The 18,559-nt window shown below is 43.5% G+C and overlaps 1 protein-coding gene and 1 non-coding gene across 3 annotated transcripts in view; one reads left to right on the top strand and one right to left on the bottom strand.

Moving 5' to 3' along the window:
- Positions 1-18,559, bottom strand: part of ADAMTSL1 (ADAMTS like 1) — a 527,411-nt gene that overhangs the window by 454,884 nt on the left and 53,968 nt on the right. The gene's annotated exons all lie outside the window — the stretch shown is intronic.
- Positions 3,245-3,316, top strand: TRNAT-UGU (transfer RNA threonine (anticodon UGU)). The gene has a single exon. It is a non-coding gene; the product is annotated as a tRNA-Thr (tRNA).

Raw genomic sequence — 18,559 nt, forward strand, 5'->3', positions numbered from 1 at the left:
AAAAGGGCCAACATTCGGACTGTGTGTATGTCGGTCTGTCCGACAGAAGCCAGCGTTTTGGCCGGCCTTTGTCGGACGTGCATGCTGGAAAACCAGCAGCCGACTGACTCCCGATCACCACTCTCAGCCAATGGTGGAGATCTGACAAGGTGGCCGTCCCCTTGTCAGAACACAACAGCTCATAGGGGAGATCGATGTACTTAATTTGCATACTGAGTACATTGGCTCCAACCAGAGCTGATGAGTTTTTTTTTTCATTCAACCTGCTGGGTTGAATGGAAAAGAAACTAATAGTGTGTACCAGGCTTCACACAACATAGGAAAGGTAAAGTGTGGCTGCCAATCACATTCATTGAGGCCATATCATTCCTGTGGCAGTCAGGTGTCACTGCTTTCTGCATATATCGGTTGCCAGGTAAGGTATTAACTACATACTTTTGGTAAAAAGTCAAAACCTGCATATCAGTGACAGCACTGTTCAGTGGGCTTAGATTGCATATTTGGGGGAAAGAATGTGTGCGTTTGTAACAGGTGATGGAGTAGATAACACTATGCTTACATGCATTTAGAATGAAAGGGGTTACTGAAAGTGCTACAATTCATTGACTATGAATTGCTACACCAAAAAAAAAAAAGACAGAATATTTATATGGAGTCAGGTACATTTCGGAATCTATAGTCTTATTTCCTATATGACAACATATCTATGCTTTGGGACTCAAGCCAAGAACCATCAGATTGGAAGATATGCCTTCTCCTTTGTTTCCCATGGGACTAATGAGCAACATATTGCTGCTTCTCCTCCCACTCCTCTCTAGCTTCTCTTTTACCCATTTTAATGTTTTTTTTCTTACTCCCTACCCCCAACACTTTGACTCCCCCATCCCAGTATCAAAAAATGCACAGCCCTCTTGGAACTCTAAAGAACTACATAAGTCCCATAACAAATAATATGCAAATAAACTACAAGAAATACATATTTGTAGCATGTAATAGCACCAAGTTCTTCATTCCTTAAATTTTCATGGTAATTTACTACATACACGTATAATGGACACAATCTGTCTATCCCCAAAGACTTCTGTTCAGTCATGTCATTCACTGTCTTTATACAAATGTAAACTTTCTCAAAACAAATTTATTCTTAAAAAAGACAAATTCACTGTATGTTTGCCCCAACCAATTTTAACAGAATCTTCTGTTGCACTTAAAAAAAAAGACCTCTGACCCAGAGCACCACTTCCTTATGCCACCTGTAGACCACCTACCTTTACCTTTTATACCCCATATACTTGTCTACTTCCTAATTCTTCTGTCCCTGACTCTTCCTTTTTCGGACATGTTAATACTTCTTACACGTTCCTAAACCACGTGTTCCTCCAACATAAATTAGTAGTAAATTAGAAGTCTACAGCGAAATTCTATGGAGTGTAAAATGTCTAAGTTGTTTATATTGAAAACAAATTGTGTACAGATACAATGTAGCTATGATTCTGTTACCGTGTATGGCTCCCAAAAATTGTTCAGGAAGAGTGCTAACATGTCTCTTTCTGATAATAAAGAGACCTCTAATTTTGACCCAGTGGTATAACTACTGTGTTTGAACACAACAGGCTAGATGACATCTGGGATGACTGCCCTACACGTTATGTAATGTATGATTGTGCATAGGGGTACACCCAATAACACAGTTTGTGAACAAGTGCTATCAAAAATCTCCACACACATAATTACATGTTTGAAGGCTAACAATGAGCACTGTAATGATGGCAGCTCATCACAATACACCCACAATTACATAACCTTGCATATGGGCCTGGAATATCAAAGGCACACTTTTGTTAAGACCTCCCCAGTGATTTACTGGTGTTATTAACATAAGCATGGAGGAAAACATCTGAAATGCCCTTGTAATATGACTTGTAAGAGCTTGGGTAGAATGTAATGGATAGGAGCTACAACATTCAACCACAATCAACCTAAATATAACTGTCAAAAGAGGAAAATACATATAAGCTAAAAAGGGCCCCTTCAACTTGATATACATAAAAATATCATACAACCAAATCTATAAAAAAAACAAATAAAACCCTATAAAGGCTGGTTTTGATATTCTAGGCATATGTATTTTTCCAATGGTCTCAAAATATTATCTGGCCAGATAGAAAAATAACTAACTTGTAACAGCTTAGAGAGGAGCTCCTGTCTCCCCTCCCAAAAAAAAATAAAAATAAATAAAAGTTAGCAGCTACAAATACTGTAGCTGCTGACTATTAATATAAGGACACTCACTTGTCCAGGGATCCAGCGATGTCCTCACCCGAGCTGATTCTTCAATCAGCTTCTGGTCCAGGCACCAGCATCTTAAGTAAGAGAAACCGGCAGTTAAGCCTGGGAGGAAGGAGGGGGGACCGAACTTCTGCTCAAATCGTTGTTGACTTTGCACTAATCTTATTTGTAAGGGTACTTTCACACTGGGGCGGTGGGTTCATTAGCGGTAAAGTGCCGCTAGTTTCAGCGGCGCTTTACTTTTGTTTTAGCGCCACTTTTCGGTCGCGGGGACGTTTTAACCGCACCTGTATTGAGGCGCTTCCAAAGCGCTGCCCATTCATTCCAATGTGCAGGAGTGGTGGAGGAGTGTATACAATGATCCCACACCCCCCCTTTTCCTGTCTCGCAAGCGCACTGCCCCAGTGTGAAAGCACTTGGGATTTCAGACTGGGGAGGCATGAGAGCAGTTTTCAGGTGCTTTAGAGGTGCTGCTTTTATCGCTAAAATGCCTGAAAACTGCCTCCAGTGTGAAAGTAGCCTAACTGCTTAAACTGCATTATTTTATTTTTTTAAGGAATACTAAATCGGGGCCTATCAAATTTGATCCTTGATATTTTCCTTCAGCAAAACTATATAAACAAATTTGAATGGGTGCTATCAGGCACCATGCTTGATGAATACACTGCACTACCTTCTTGGAGTTTGCATATTCTCCTTGTGTCTGTGTGGGTTTCCTCTGGGTACTCTGGTCAGCTCCAACACTCCAAAGACATGCTGGTAGCTTCATTGGCTCCTGTATAAACTGACCCTAATATGTGTGTATTTATGAATGTGTGTTAGGGACCTTAGATTGTAAGCTCCTTGAGGGCAGGGACTGATGTGAATGTACAATATATATGTAAAAGGATGTGTAAATTGACGGTGCTATAAAAGTAGCAATAATAAATAAATACAAGTACAGTACATTATAGATGGCGCAGTGGCCAAGTGGTAAGGCATTGGTCTTGTCAACCAAAGATCGTGGGTTCAATCCCCATCTGTGTCTCATTCTTTAAAAAAACCCAACCTAATGTACTGAGTGCTATAGTACATTACAAAATATATAACATTTACTAAATACAGTTCTCACCGGAGGATTCAATTGGAACTCTGGAGTGTGTTTGCATACATTACAAAAAGGGACACTACAGAAATGATGAGCTCTCCTAAAATCCCACCATATACAGTATTTCCTTTTAAATTCTTTGGCTCCTTTCTCAGCTTTAAAACATTTCCTTGTACATAAAATGACGCATATGCCACATATATGTCCTCCACCGTTTTTTTGAGCTTTAAGAAATTTCCATGCGCATAAAATAATGGATTTGTGAGCTAAACCAAATGAAATGTACCAGCTTTCTGGTTCACCGAAACACTAGTTTGCTTTACATTCCCGTTTAACAGGATCCTGTGGTAGTTGACTGCAATAAAAAAAGGTGACCCGTGTCAAAAGGTCTTTATGTTTCCTTTTACAACAGTTCCTGAAAACACGACATTGCCAGCTGTAACCAAGGGATATCTAGTCCTGAAACATCACACTAGTAAATATTATAAATAGATTCCTGGGTTAAGGGAAATGAAATAAATTAGCACCCGGCTAAGGTAAGGGTCAAAAAAGGACCATTTCTAAAATAATTTAGTCCTTATAATCCTATTAAATATCACATGTTCACCAACGTTAGCAAAGAAGATGACATTTTAAATTTGGCTTACAGTTACTGGCTGCTAAACATACAGAGGAGTTAAACGGTAGCAGTGATTGACATAAGCTTCTTCCAAAGTTTCTTTACATGCATGTCAGGCATTTTCAAGTGTCAGGCATTGGAAGTGCGTAGGAGAGGTATTTGGTAACACACTGAGTTTTGGGGTTCTAGCCTTCTTTTACTCTAGTAAAGAAAATCATTTTATTTCTTTCCATGTTACTTTTGTAGAGCTACCCTCACTTCCTGTCGGGAAAAGGTGGTCAGCAGGACAGGAAGTGAAGATAAATCTCTCTAGCAGAGCCCCCGGTTTTCATTAAAAACCTGACATCGGCACTAACCCTAATGCTGCATACACATGATCCGATTTTCTGACAACAAATGTTCGATAGGAGCTTGCTGTCAGAAATTCCCACCGTGTGTAGGCTCCATCGGACATTTTTTGTCGGAATTTCCGACAACAAAAATTTGAGAACTGGTTCTCAAATTTTCCGACAACAAAATCCGTTGTCGGAAATTCCGATTGTGTGTACACAATTCCTACGCACAAAATTCCACGCATGCTCGGAATCAAACAGAAGAGCCCCACTGGCTATTGAACTTCATTTTGCTTGGCTCGTCGTACGTGTTGTATGTCACCGCGTTCTTTGACGTTCGGAATTTCCGACAACATTTGTGTGACCGTGTGTATGCAAGATAAGTTTGAGCCAACATCCGTCGGAAATAAATCCAGGATTTCTTTGTCAGAATGTCCGATCGTGTGTACGTGGCCTAACTCTATCCAAAATTATACAATACAGTTCTGCAATACAATACTGCTCCTCCTTAAGCTGCAAAGACAGCGGATTAAAGAGTAACTCCACTTCTATATACTTCTATGTACATTGCAAGGATTTTAACAAACTTTGTTACCTTTTGTTATTCTGAAGAAATCCCTGTGTGTTTGTCTGTGTCCATGTGCCCAGTGAATATGTATGGGAGTGGTTTTATCATTATCAATCAGCTGCTACACCTGTAGGGCTCTGATGAGGAAATTGGCAGGGTTTGCATCCCTTTAGATGTGATTTCCCTTTGGGAGTATCTCACCAAAAATGTAATTTTTGTTGCAGGGGATGGCAAAAATCTGACTTGTATCTTTGTGCAGACTTCTGGGAAAATCAGTACCAGAAATCAGAAAATGTTTTATGGGAGCCCTTTTTCGGAAATTCCGACCGTGTGTAGGCTCCATCGGACAGTTTCCATCGGAATTTCCGTCACACAAAATTTGAGATCTGGATCTCAAATTTTCCGACAACAAAATCCGTTTACATAAATTCCGATCGTATGTACACAGTTCCAATGCACAAAGTTCCATGCATGCTCGGAATCAAGCAGAAGAGCCGCACTGGCTATTGAAGTTCATTTTTCTCGGCTCGTCGTACGTGTTGTACGTCACCGCATTCTTGATGTTCGGAATTTCCTACCAACTTTGTGTGACCGTGTGTATGCAAGACAAGTTTGAGCCAACATCCATCTGAAAAAATCCGATGAATTTTGTTGTCGGAATGTGCATATTATTTAGCACTGTTCACTGTATTAGTGTCACTGGTCCCCAAAAAAGTGTCAAAAGTGTTACTTAGTGTCCAATTTGTGCGCCGCAATGTAGCCGCCGTTATTAGTAAAATAAATAAATAAATAAATAAAAATATCCCATAATTTGTAGACACTATAACTTTTGCCCAAATCAATCAATATACGCTTATTAAGGTTTTTTTTTACCAAAAATATGTAGCAGAATACATATTGGCCTAAATTAATGAAGAAATGTGATTTTTTTTATTGGATGTTTTTTATAGCAGAAAGTAAAAAAAAATATATATATATTTTCTTTTCAATATTGTTGGTCTTTTTTTATTCATAGTGCAAAAAAAAAACAAAAACGCAGAGGTGATCAAATACCACCAAAAGAAAGCTCTATTTGTGTGAAAAAAAAGATATCAATTTTATTTGGGTACAGTGTCGCACACTTGCGCAATTGTCAGTTAAAGTAACGCAGTGCCGCATTGCAAAAAAATGGTCTGGTCATGAAGGGGGTAAACCTTCTGAAGCTGAAGAGGTTAAACCTGCTTTTGCACTCGGTATACAGTACCACCCACGGAACACGACCCTTTTGAGTGAATAGGGTGGTGCAGGCTTTTAGTGGTTAAAACAGGTGGTCAGGCGGTGTCATAATGTCTTGCCATGTCTCTCAAACACCCTCTAAAAGCCGTCCACCGCAGATCGCTCTTCAGAGGGCTAATGCTAGTGTGAACTAGCCCTATTTTTTTTTTTTTTTGTTAGATCACCCTGCAGAAGTAAAAAAGCACAAATCATACATCACAAGACACACAGCACGTATTTCAAATCTGGTTATACAAAATGTCCATTTCAATTAAAGTAATCCAGGTCCTAAAAGGTCCTGCAAATACTTGGGTTGAGAACAGATGCCCTATCTGACCAAAACTTAAACCACAAAACACTCTGGGTATTTTCAATACCTCGGAGTCAAAAGACCGATGGTTACCTTGGAGGAATGGTTATTATTTCAATTTGGCATTTTCCAGAGACATGACTTACACTGAATAAGATCCTGCCAATGAGAAAGAACAACACTCTTCTAGCAATATATAAGCAATCCTGTGTGCGAGGGCATGCTTTGATGGAAAAGCATTTAAACCCAGCAGGATACTCCTCTTTCACATGCCGCTCGCCTTTTATTCTTATTATGGTAACAAGTGCTCCGAATCACAAGCTTACTCCACAAGCAGAAACTGTATAAACATTTCTCCTTTTATCTGCAGCCTGAAAGATCGTGCCTAAATTGAGCTATTGAAACAATCTGCTTTTTTTTTTTTTTTTTTTGCTATATAAAATGACCTCCCTATATGGAATTAAATCACGCTTCTCATTAAATTAATAGCCGAAAATAAATTTAACCCTGCCAGTAGTCACTTAACACAACTTTTAACTTTCTTCCCAGGGAAGTAATATACACTTAACCTTAGGCTGACCCATATAACTACAGTACCACCCAGCATGAGTTCAGTGCCACAAGCATTTTAAATCAGCGGAGGAATTTAACAGTCCTAGTTGGGACATATTCTGCAAGACTAGGCACCTGTACATATATCATGCATATTTGCATTCCCTAAGAAAAAAAATGTGAATATCATTTTAACCTATTGATGCTAACGCAGTTAAAATATTTCTGTAGGTTTTCTTTATTCTTGCTAATGTAAAGTATAGGTGGCATAAAACTAAACCCATTATACCAGCTGTACAGATGTTGTTTGGGACACATAATGCAGCAGCCATGTTTTCCATATGCCTTGGAACGGTTTTTCTTTTCTGTTTTTCATGTTTTATGTTTTGGGCAATGAAAGCATTTTAGAGACTGAGTCAGTGGCAGCCCTTTTAAATACACTTAAAGTGTTACTAAACACACAACAGTAAAATCAGTGTGTATATGCAGTAAAGCATGCTTGTTATACTTACTGTGGAAGGGAGTAATTCTCTGCATTGTGTCTTCTCTGATCCTCCCCTTTTTCCTCATTCCCCACACCGTCTCCTGATAGAACAGAGCCTTGGAGGCAAGTTGCACATGCTTAGTTTGGTGTATACTGCTAGAGATTTTTTTTTTTCTTGGGCAGGTGCATGTGATCAGCACAGGGCCAATCAGCACTGTTCAGACAGAGGGTCAGGTGTCATGCAGCCTCATAGGACAATCAATGGAGAATGAAAACTCCTCCTACAAGCATTAACCAGCCACTAAGAGAAGTCATAAGACTGCTATATAGTGATGATGAGAAAAGGTATTTAGCAGTTTATATTTAATAAACTATTAAATTTCCATGTTCTGTGCACTGTGGGAGACCAGATATAGTAAATTCAGGCTCCTGGGTTTAGTAACACTAAGTGTTACATGGCTCATTTCAGTGATATTGGCTAAACCTCTCGAATACTAGCGGTCAGTCCACAGTGATCCCGGATTAGTTACATTGCATGTTTGATTTTCAATGCATACCTTAAGCCCCTTTCACACTGGGGCGGGAGGTGCGTCGGCAGTAAAGCGCCGCTATTATTACCGTTTTACCCCCTGCTAGCGGCCGAGAAAGGGTTAAAAACCACTGCAAAGCGCCTCTGTAGAGGCGCTTTGCCGGCGGTATAGCTGCGCTGCCCCACTGATTTCAATGGGCAAGAGCGGTGAAGGAGCGGTGTATACACTGCTCCTCCACCGCTTCGAAGATGCTGCTAGCAGGACTTTTTTTCCTGTCCTGCTAGCGCACCCCTCCAGTGTGAAAGCCCCCGGGCTTTCACACTGGAGACACAGCAGAGGCTGTTTCGGGTCGGTTTGCAGGCGCTATTTTTAGTGCAATAGCGCCTGCAAACCGCCCCAGTGTGAAAGGGGACTTAAAGCGGGCACTGGCCTATGGCACTAATTTCAGATGAATTATGTAACACTATTGGAAGCTGCAGAGTCATGGTGCCTTAGGATTGATACTTATAGCCTGCCTGGACAGGTGGACACTGTGGGTTAAATTTATTAAAGGCAAATAGGCTGTTCAATTTGCAGAGGAATTTTCAAATTGCAAGACAATTTCCAGTTGGCTTAGTGAATGCGGTGGAAATACCCAATCACAAGCAAGGAAAATACCAATAAAAAAAAGAACTTTTGCTTGAACGTTACTGGATGATGGAACACAGAGGAACTTTAACTCATGTACTATGCAAGGGGAAAATGCAAGGGGAAATTTTCTTGTAAAGTGCAAATTCCCTTGTAAAGCAACAGCTGATTTACCTTTAGTAAATCCCCCCTCTGATTTCTATATAAGTAAAGCAGGCTGTTCATCAGAGCTATACTGAGGGAGACATATTTTAACAGGTACCTGAAGACACAATGGTTTTCTGGCTGCCATCTCTATAGACCTATTCTCTAAAGAATTACATTCTGCTTCTCTTGGAAGAATTTCTGACAGATCTTGGATGTTAACCTATATGTGTTTATGACAATCTTCTGTTTTCACATATGGTGTGTTGGCACCAACCATTAAGTATATTAGGCCATCTCCAGCATGCCCTCTATTGTCCATTATCATTAACCTTTGTAGTTGCAGGCACCAAGGAGAAATTTGTCCATCCAAATCTGCTGAGAGAGCAACTAGATTGCATAGAGACAATGGAAGCATTTGTCGCTTATAGTGATAGCTGCAGACAGTTTAAGTGTATGTAAATCCTAAAGAGTATTGAATGCATGGAGTATTATTATTATTATACAGGATTTATATAGCACAGACAGTTTACGCAGCGCTTTACAACATTAGTACAATACAATTCAATACAGGAGGAATCAGAGGGCCCTTCTCGTTAGAGCTTACAATCTAGGAGGGAGGGTCAAGTTATACAAAAGGGTAATAGCTGTGGGGGGTGAACTAATGGAGAAAATAGTGCAGTTGTTAGATGGAGGCAGGATAAGCTTCTCTGAAGAGGAAAGTTTTCAGGGATCGCCTAAAAGTGGATACATTTGGAGACAGTTTGACAGATTGGGAGGAGGTGATGAGGGAGCTAGAGAGCAGGAGGTCTTGGGAGGAACGGAGATGGCGATTAGGTTGGTATTTTGAGACTAGGCTAGTGATGTAGCTGGGGGCAGAGTTGTGGATGGCTTTGTAACTTATTGTTAGTATTTTGAATTTAATTCGTTGGGCGAGTGGCAGCCAATGGAGGGATTGGCAGAGAGAGGTAGTAGACACTGAGCGGTTTGTAAGGTGGATGAGTCTAGTGATTTCCCCTTAACTTCCTGCCCCCAAGACACAATAGAAAGTGAAAATCCTGCTCTAAGAAAACTTTCACTGAAACAGGTCCCCCAAATGAAAACCTCTATTTCTGTTTCAGTAGAAACTGAAATTTTTCAATGTCCTTTGAATTTCCGTTCTGGTGACAATTGTCATCAGCACAAACAGATGATGGTGGGACATTTACCCCTTGATAGGGGTTCTAATCTTATCCTACTCAATTCAAAACCATAAAAAATGTTCTGGTGCTGAGAAATTAATTTATTAAGTCTTGAGTTTTGCTTTCGGTAGATAGCACATATTAATTTGCTTGTATAATACTATTATATATCCATGAAATGTTGATGCTGCAGAGAGGAGGTTGAGATTTATAATTTTATGGTATTGAAAGCACATAAAAAATGTAGGACTTTAGTAAACTTTAAGTTACTTATTGTTTGTTTAGATAATTACATGGTATAAAGAAAATATTTTTGATGATTAGATTTGCTGATTTGAAAAGGAAGTAAAAAAAAGTTCTGTAAATAGGACACGTTTTTTTTTTAAAAAGCATAACTTAACTACATGATCAGTGGTAATGTTTTGTGATTCCAAGCATTCAACAGAGGTCCAATTGCTTAGTTGATTAGTTTAGTAAACCAATACCATAGGGTCTCTAAATCAGGTTGTGTGCATAAAGAATGAATTACCAATAGTCTTAAAGCACACCTTTGTTTTCTATGAAGGGCATAGCAACAAGATTACCTAACTGCCCCATTCCCCAGTAGCACATGCACATGGTCGCTGGGAGTGAAGAAAACAGCTGTTTTTTCTGACTAAGGAGGAACATGAGATTCACTCCTCTTACTTTGGGCACTGGTGCCTAGTGATTTACCTTGGATTGTCACATGGGGTCGGAAGACAGTCCTCAGCCCTGTTTACCTCTAACTCTGAGCTTACACAGCCCTCAAATTTTCCACTTGCCTACTCACATTGTGCAAGTGGAAAATGAGTGCTGGCTTCCCGGGAGCGGGGGGGGGGGGGGTATGGCGTTTGGCGAGCACCGCCGGCAGGCAGGGTTGTATGGGAGCCATTCTTCCAGCGATCATGGAGGGGAATAGAGAGGAGAGCAGGCGGTCAAATGATAAGAGAGAGCCAAGGAACATCACAGCTTCCATTTCAATTGCCATGTGTTCCCTGCACTTCCTGTCACATACAGCCCCTCGTCCTTGTCCTGGGACTTTGATAGACAGATCATCCGTCCAATCCCGGGGCGTGTGACATATATCAAAGTTCCCCGGCCAGGAGGCAGGGCTGTATGTGACAGCGAGTGATGGGAACACACAGCAATCAAAATTAAAGCTGTGATGTTCCTCGGCGCTCTGATCATCCGGCCGGCAATTCCTCTCCTCTCTCCCCCTGCACAGGTAGGCTGCATTGTTAGGCATAGGCTGCATTGGTGGACACAGGCTACATTGTTAGGCACAGGCTGCATTGGTGGACACAAGCTACATTGTTAGGCACAGGCTGCATTGGTGGACACAGGCTACATTGTTAGGCACAGGCTGCATTGGTGGACACAGGCTACATTGTTAGGCACAGGCTGCATTGGTGGACACAGGTTGCATTTTTTGACACAGGCTGCATTGTTAGGCACAGGCTGCATTTTTGGAGACAGGCTGAATTGTTAGGCACAGGCTGCATTGGTGGACACAGGATGAATTGTTAGGCACAGGCTGCATTGTTGGACACAGGCTGCATTGTTAGGCACAGGCTGCATTGGTGGACACAGGCTGCATTGTTAGGCACAGGCTGCATTGGTGGACACGGGCTGGCACAGGCTGCATTGTTGGACAAAGGCTGCATTGGTGGACACAGGCTGCATTGTTAGGCACAGGCTGCATTGTTAGGCACAGGCTGCATTGTTGGACACATGCTGCGTTGTTAGGCACAGGCTGCATTGGTGGACACAGGCTGCATTGGTAGGCACAGGCTGTATTGTTAGGCACAGGTTGCATTGGTGGACACAGGCTGCATTGTTAAGCACAGGCTGCATTGTTAAGCACAGGCTGCATTGGTGGACACAGGCTGCATTGCAAGGCACAGGCTGCATTGTTGGACACATGCTGCGTTGTTAGGCACAGGCTGTATTGGTGGACACAGGCTGCATTGGTAGGCACAGGCTGCATTGGAGGACACAGGGTGTATTGCTAGGCACAGGCTGCATTGGTGGATACAGGCTGCATTGGTGGACACAGGCTGCATTGGTGGACACAGGGTGTACTGCTAGGCACAGGCTGCATTGGTGGACACAGGCTGCATTGGTGGACACAGGCTGCATTTCTAGGCACAGGCTGCATTGGTGGACACAGGCTGCATTGGTGGACACAGGGTGTATTGCTAGGCACAGGCTGCATTGGTGGACACAGGCTGCATTGGTGGACACAGGCTGCATTGGTAGGCACAGGCTGTATTGTTAGGCACAGGTTGCATTGGTGGACACAGGCTGCATTGTTAGGCACAGGCTGCATTGTTAAGCACAGGCTGCATTGGTAGACACAGGCTGCATTGCTAGGCACAGGTTGCATTGTTGGACACATGCTGCGTTGTTAGGCACAGGCTGCATTGGTGGACACAGGCTGCATTGGTAGGCACAGGCAGCATTGGTGGACACAGGGTGTATTGCTAGGCACAGGCTGCATTGGTGGACACAGGCTGCATTGGTGGACACAGGGTGTATTGCTAGGCACAGGCTGCATTGGTGGACACAGGCTGCATTGGTGGACACAGGCTGCATTTCTAGGCACAGGCTGCATTGGTGGACACAGGCTGCATTGGTGGACACAGGCTGCATTGGTGGACACAGGCTGCATTGGTGGACACAGGCTGCATTTCTAGGCACAGGCTGCATTGGTGGACACAGGCTGCATTGGTGGACACAGGCTGCATTTCTAGGCACAGGCCTGCATTGGTGGACACAGGCTGCATTGGTGGACACAGGCTGCATTGGTGGACACAAGCTGCATTTCTAGGCACAGGCTGCATTGTTGGACACAGGCTGCATTGGTGGACACAGGCTGCATTGTTAGGCACAGGCTGCATTGGTGGACACCGGCTGCATTGCTAGGCACAGGCTGCATTGTTGGACACATGCTGTGTTGTTAGGCACAGGCTGCATTGGTGGACACAGGCTGCATTGGTAGGCACAGGCAGCATTGGTGGGCACAGGGTGTATTGCTAGGCACAGGCTGCATTGGTGGACACAGGCTGCATTGGTGGACACAGGGTGTATTGCTAGGCACAGGCTGCATTGGTGGACACAGGCTGCATTGGTGGACACAGGCTGCATTTCTAGGCACAGGCTGCATTGGTGGACACAGGCTGCATTTCTAGGCACAGGCTGCATTGGTGGACACAGGCTGCATTGGTGGACACAAGCTGCATTTCTAGGCACAGGCTGCATTGGTGGACACAGGCTGCATTTCTAGGCACAGGCTGCACTGGTGGACACAGGCTGCATTTCTAGGCACAGGCTGCATTGGTGGACACAGGCTGCATTTCTAGGCACAGGCTGCACTGGTGGACACAGGCTGCATTGTTAGGCACAGGCTGCATTGGTGGACACCGGCTGCATTGCTAGGCACAGGCTGCATTGTTGGACACATGCTGCGTTGTTAGGCACAGGCTGCATTGGTGGACACAGGCTGCATTGGTAGGCACAGGCAGCATTGGTGGACACAGGGTGTATTGCTAGGCACAGGCTGCATTGGTGGACACAGGCTGCATTGGTGGACATAGGCTGCATTGGTGGACACAGGGTGTATTGCTAGGCACAGGCTGCATTGGTGGACACAGGCTGCATTGGTGGACACAGGCTGCATTTCTAGGCACAGGCTGCATTGATGGACACAGGCTGCATTGGTGGACACAGGCTGCATTTCTAGGCACAGGCTGCATTGGTGGACACAGGCTGCATTGGTGGACACAAGCTGCATTTCTAGGCACAGGCTGCATTGGTGGACACAGGCTGCATTGGTGGACACAGGCTGCATTTCTAGGCACAGGCTGCACTGGTGGATACTGGCTGCATTGTTAGGCACAGGCTGCATTGGTGGACACTGGCTGCATTGGTGGACACCGGCTGCATTGGTGGACACAGGCTGCATTGATGGACACAGGCTGCATTGTTAGGCACAGGCTGCATTTGTGGACACAGGCTGCATTGTTAGGCACAGGCTGCATTGGTGGACACAGGCTGCATTTCTAGGCACAGGCTGCATTGGTGGACACAGGCTGCATTGGTGGACACAAGCTGCATTTCTAGGCACAGGCTGCATTGTTGGACACAGGCTGCATTGGTGGACACAGGCTGCATTGTTAGGCACAGGCTGCATTGGTGGACACCGGCTGCATTGCTAGGCACAGGCTGCATTGTTGGACACATGCTGCATTGTTAGGTACAGGCTGCATTGGTGGACACAGGCTGCATTGGTAGGCACAGGCAGCATTGGTGGACACAGGGTGTATTGCTAGGCACAGGCTGCATTGGTGGACACAGGCTGCATTGGTGGACACAGGCTGCATTGGTGGACACAGGGTGTATTGCTAGGCACAAGCTGCATTGGTGGACACAGGCTGCATTGGTGGACACAGGCTGCATTTCTAGGCACAGGCTGCATTGGTGGACACAGGCTGCATTTCTAGGCACAGGCTGCATTGGTGGACACAGGCTGCATTGGTGGACACAAGCTGCATTTCTAGGCACAGGCTGCATTGGTGGACACAGGCTGCATTTCTAGGCACAGGCTGCATTGGTGGACACAGGCTGCATTTCTAGGCACAGGCTGCATTGGTGGACACAGGCTGCATTGGTGGACACAAGCTGCATTTCTAGGCACAGGCTGCATTGGTGGACACAGGCTGCATTTCTAGGCACAGGCTGCACTGGTGGACACAGGCTGCATTGTTAGGCACAGGCTGCATTGGTGGACAACGGCTGCATTGCTAGGCACAGGCTGCATTGTTGGACACATGCTGCGTTGTTAGGCACAGGCTGCATTGGTGGACACAGGCTGCATTGGTAGGCACAGGCAGCATTGGTGGACACAGGGTGTATTGCTAGGCACAGGCTGCATTGGTGGACACAGGCTGCATTGGTGGACATAGGCTGCATTGGTGGACACAGGGTGTATTGCTAGGCACAGGCTGCATTGGTGGACACAGGCTGCATTGGTGGACACAGGCTGCATTTCTAGGCACAGGCTGCATTGATGGACACCAGCTGCATTGGTGGACACAGGCTGCATTTCTAGGCACAGGCTGCATTGGTGGACACAGGCTGCATTGGTGGACACAAGCTGCATTTCTAGGCACAGGCTGCATTGGTGGACACAGGCTGCATTGGTGGACACAGGCTGCATTTCTAGGCACAGGCTGCACTGGTGGACACTGGCTGCATTGTTAGGCACAGGCTGCATTGGTGGACACCGGCTGCATTGGTGGACACCGGCTGCATTGGTGGACACAGGCTGCATTGATGGACACAGGCTGCATTGTTAGGCACAGGCTGCATTTGTGGACACAGGCTGCATTGTTAGGCACAGGCTGCATTGGTGGACACAGGCTGCTTTAGAGGCCTTGCTAGTAGCTCAGAACTTGAAATCTTGAGCTCTGGCTTACACATGCCTTCTTTTTCTCACTCCCCAAGGATAAATGGTGCAGCAGGGGTGCGAAGTAAAGGTGAATAAGTGTTGCTGGGTAAGGGGCTCATTAAAGCAAACCTGTTGGTTTTATCTGCATAGGCAATGTACTAGTTTACATTAAGGTAATCATATCTGAGTAAAGGACATAACAAGTGGTAGAACTGAAATCTAGCCCCAACCTGTTGGACTCCCCACCCATCAACTATTGTAACTGCACTGCCAATGTTACCACAACTAACAGCTTCTTGGCTTCATCACTGTAATGCTGCCTAGTCTCAGAACATGCCAAAAAAAGCCAAGCAGATCTTCAAGTGGGGGGAAGCCTCAAAGCAGCTTAGAAGCACTATTTAAACAATATATTGGCAGGGATTCAAAAGAGGGGCATGTGAATAGGTTTTTCACTTTCTCTCAGAAAACAGAAAATATAATTAAGTGCTATATGTTTACACTAAACGTATTATTTTACTAGAACTTTAGAAACCACAAGAAGTGTGTCCAACAAACATAGAGGAAAATCATGATAAGCAATAAAACAATATTTCATGTTTTTTAGGATTCCATCTTTCTAAACTTGCTAATTTTTAAAATGTGTATATACCTACTAGAGAAGAGTTGCCTTGTAACTGTTCACAAAGTGAAATTAGCAATAAATGCTGTAGAAGTTGCTGCTGCAGAATGAGCAGCATCCCCAGTTTACATCTAGAATCTACCAAACAGTCCCCATTTAAGTTCGAGGGCTCATTCACACCATAATGCGTGCATGTTAATGTATGGGTTCCTGTGTATTCACATGCATTGTGTTAAGGCAGCCTATACAATTCTTTTGTAAATAAGCCCTCAGTGCATCTCAGTAAAGTCAAGATTACTATGTCTGGGTCAATATTTCCCTGATTTTAAAACAAACCTTATCAAACATTAAATTGAACTCCAAATTGAACTTTGAATTTAACTTAAACTCTATGGATAAAATGTAAAATTATATATTGATTTTCACATTCCATGTCCCAATGTTATTTCTAGCATACTCCTATTAATTTGAATGATCTGGAGATTTGTAAACTTACTTTGTGAAGATCCACACATGTTTACTTGAATTCGGTGATACGTAATCACTATATCCTGTGAGTAGGCACTGCTGTGTCACACATTTCTCAGCGCCTGCCTTCTGATCTACAGAGGTGCTGAGAGGAGGAGTTTCAGGGGGCGGAGTCAGTACAGGAGTCACCCTGTGTAGACAGCAAGGTACCATGGGATATGTAGAACTTAGAAATGTAAAGTATACAGCAGAGGGGAAGCTACAAAGAATGCAGGGAATCCAGGAAGTTGTGGGAAGAGATGACCAGCAGACAGGCAGCACTCACAATATGAAACGAGGTTTTTCAAGCAAGCTTATATTGGGTTGTTCAAAATATTTATTGTTTGTATTGCTATTAAAATGCTGATTTACTAATAACAGGTCCCTTTTTAGCACCAGCAATTTACACAGTGCTTTACATACTGTACATTCACATTAGCCCCTGCCCTCAAGGAGCTTACAATCTAAGGACCAATTTACCAACCAGCATGTCTTTAGAGTGTGGGAGGAAACCCATGCAGGCACAGGGAGAACTTACAAATTCTGTGCACATGCCATGGTTGGGATTCAAACTAATGACCCTAGTACTGCCATGTGGAAGTGCTAACCACTTATCCACTGTGCTGCTGGTGTCATAATAATGAAAGTGCATGCTGTGACCATAAATAAATAAGCACCATGAGCGCCACAAACCAAAAAACTATTTAATTCATTTTTAATATTCATATCAAAGTCCCCATCCATTCATGTCTCCATGCTTTATTTTGTTGAGAAATCACTTAGAAAAACACCCCCTAGCATTTGTGGCTGTGGACATCTTTAGTAAGGGCAGATAATTCATGTAGCCTTTACTTCCTGGAATCCCTCTGCTCTTAGCTCAGTTATGGAGTCAGGAGGGTGTGCTTAACTAAGAAAACCCCTCCTCCCCTCCTGAAGACTTCTGGGATGTATGGCATTATTTGCCTAGGCCAGAAACCAGGAAGTAACTGAAGAAATGTAACAAAAAAGTTTAAAACAAAACATCGTGATATACTTTCCAATTTTTTTACTAGCAGCATAAGGATTAAAAATAGTCAATGTTAATTAAGAGAGTGAAGTTCTGCTTTAAGCAATAGTTTAATACTTTATACTTTAAGTTTAGCTTCCTATTGTTTTTATTAATAATACTATATATATATATTTATATATATATATATATATATATATATATATATATATATATATATATATATATATATATATATATATATATATATATATATAAACAGTATATGCTGTATAAATTAATATATTCAGTACATCTTCAATACATCAATATTTCTCTATGGTTTGTCTTTTCAAAAATGTTGCAAGTACCTGTTGATCTATCAGGAAAGCCTGTACTGGGCTGACAATGCTGCCTCTGCTGAAATTCCAAACAGTGTTGTCAGACCTGCCGGATCTCCACGTACATCCTCCCCCAGTACCAGCCAATATGGTCGCTTCTCCTCTGAGCCAACCGCTTCTTGATTGGCTGGAAGGATTACAATAGCGAATATTAAATTGTCACACAACTGGGTGGGCTCAGGGCGCAGTGCTCTGAGCCCCGAGCCCACCCTTTTTTGAAGCCATTTGGAGCCTTAGGCTCTAATCATGTGCTTCAAAATAAAAAAAACCCATAGAAATCCATACGTCCGCCTCCCTGCATGTAGATTAAAGGCCGAACGCATGGATTAAGGGGGGCGTCGCACCTGCGCCCCTAATGGAGCGACCGCCACTGGATCTGGGCAGAGCTGACAACACGGGTTGGAATTTCAGTGCAGCAGAAAAACAAAAGTGACAAGCAGAACACCAATGACATCATTCTTTCCAACAAGCTTTAATTAGTCAAGCAACACATACTGCATACAGGCAGACCCTTTTAGAAGCACTCTGGCACCACACGTTGCCAGGTTAAACAAGAAGCTAGGAGCTTACTGAATTTTTGGAAGATCAACAGGTATGTTC

The sequence above is a fragment of the Aquarana catesbeiana genome, linkage group LG01, assembly GCF_042186555.1.
Source record: "Aquarana catesbeiana isolate 2022-GZ linkage group LG01, ASM4218655v1, whole genome shotgun sequence".
In the NCBI taxonomy this organism is placed as follows: domain Eukaryota; kingdom Metazoa; phylum Chordata; class Amphibia; order Anura; family Ranidae; genus Aquarana; species Aquarana catesbeiana.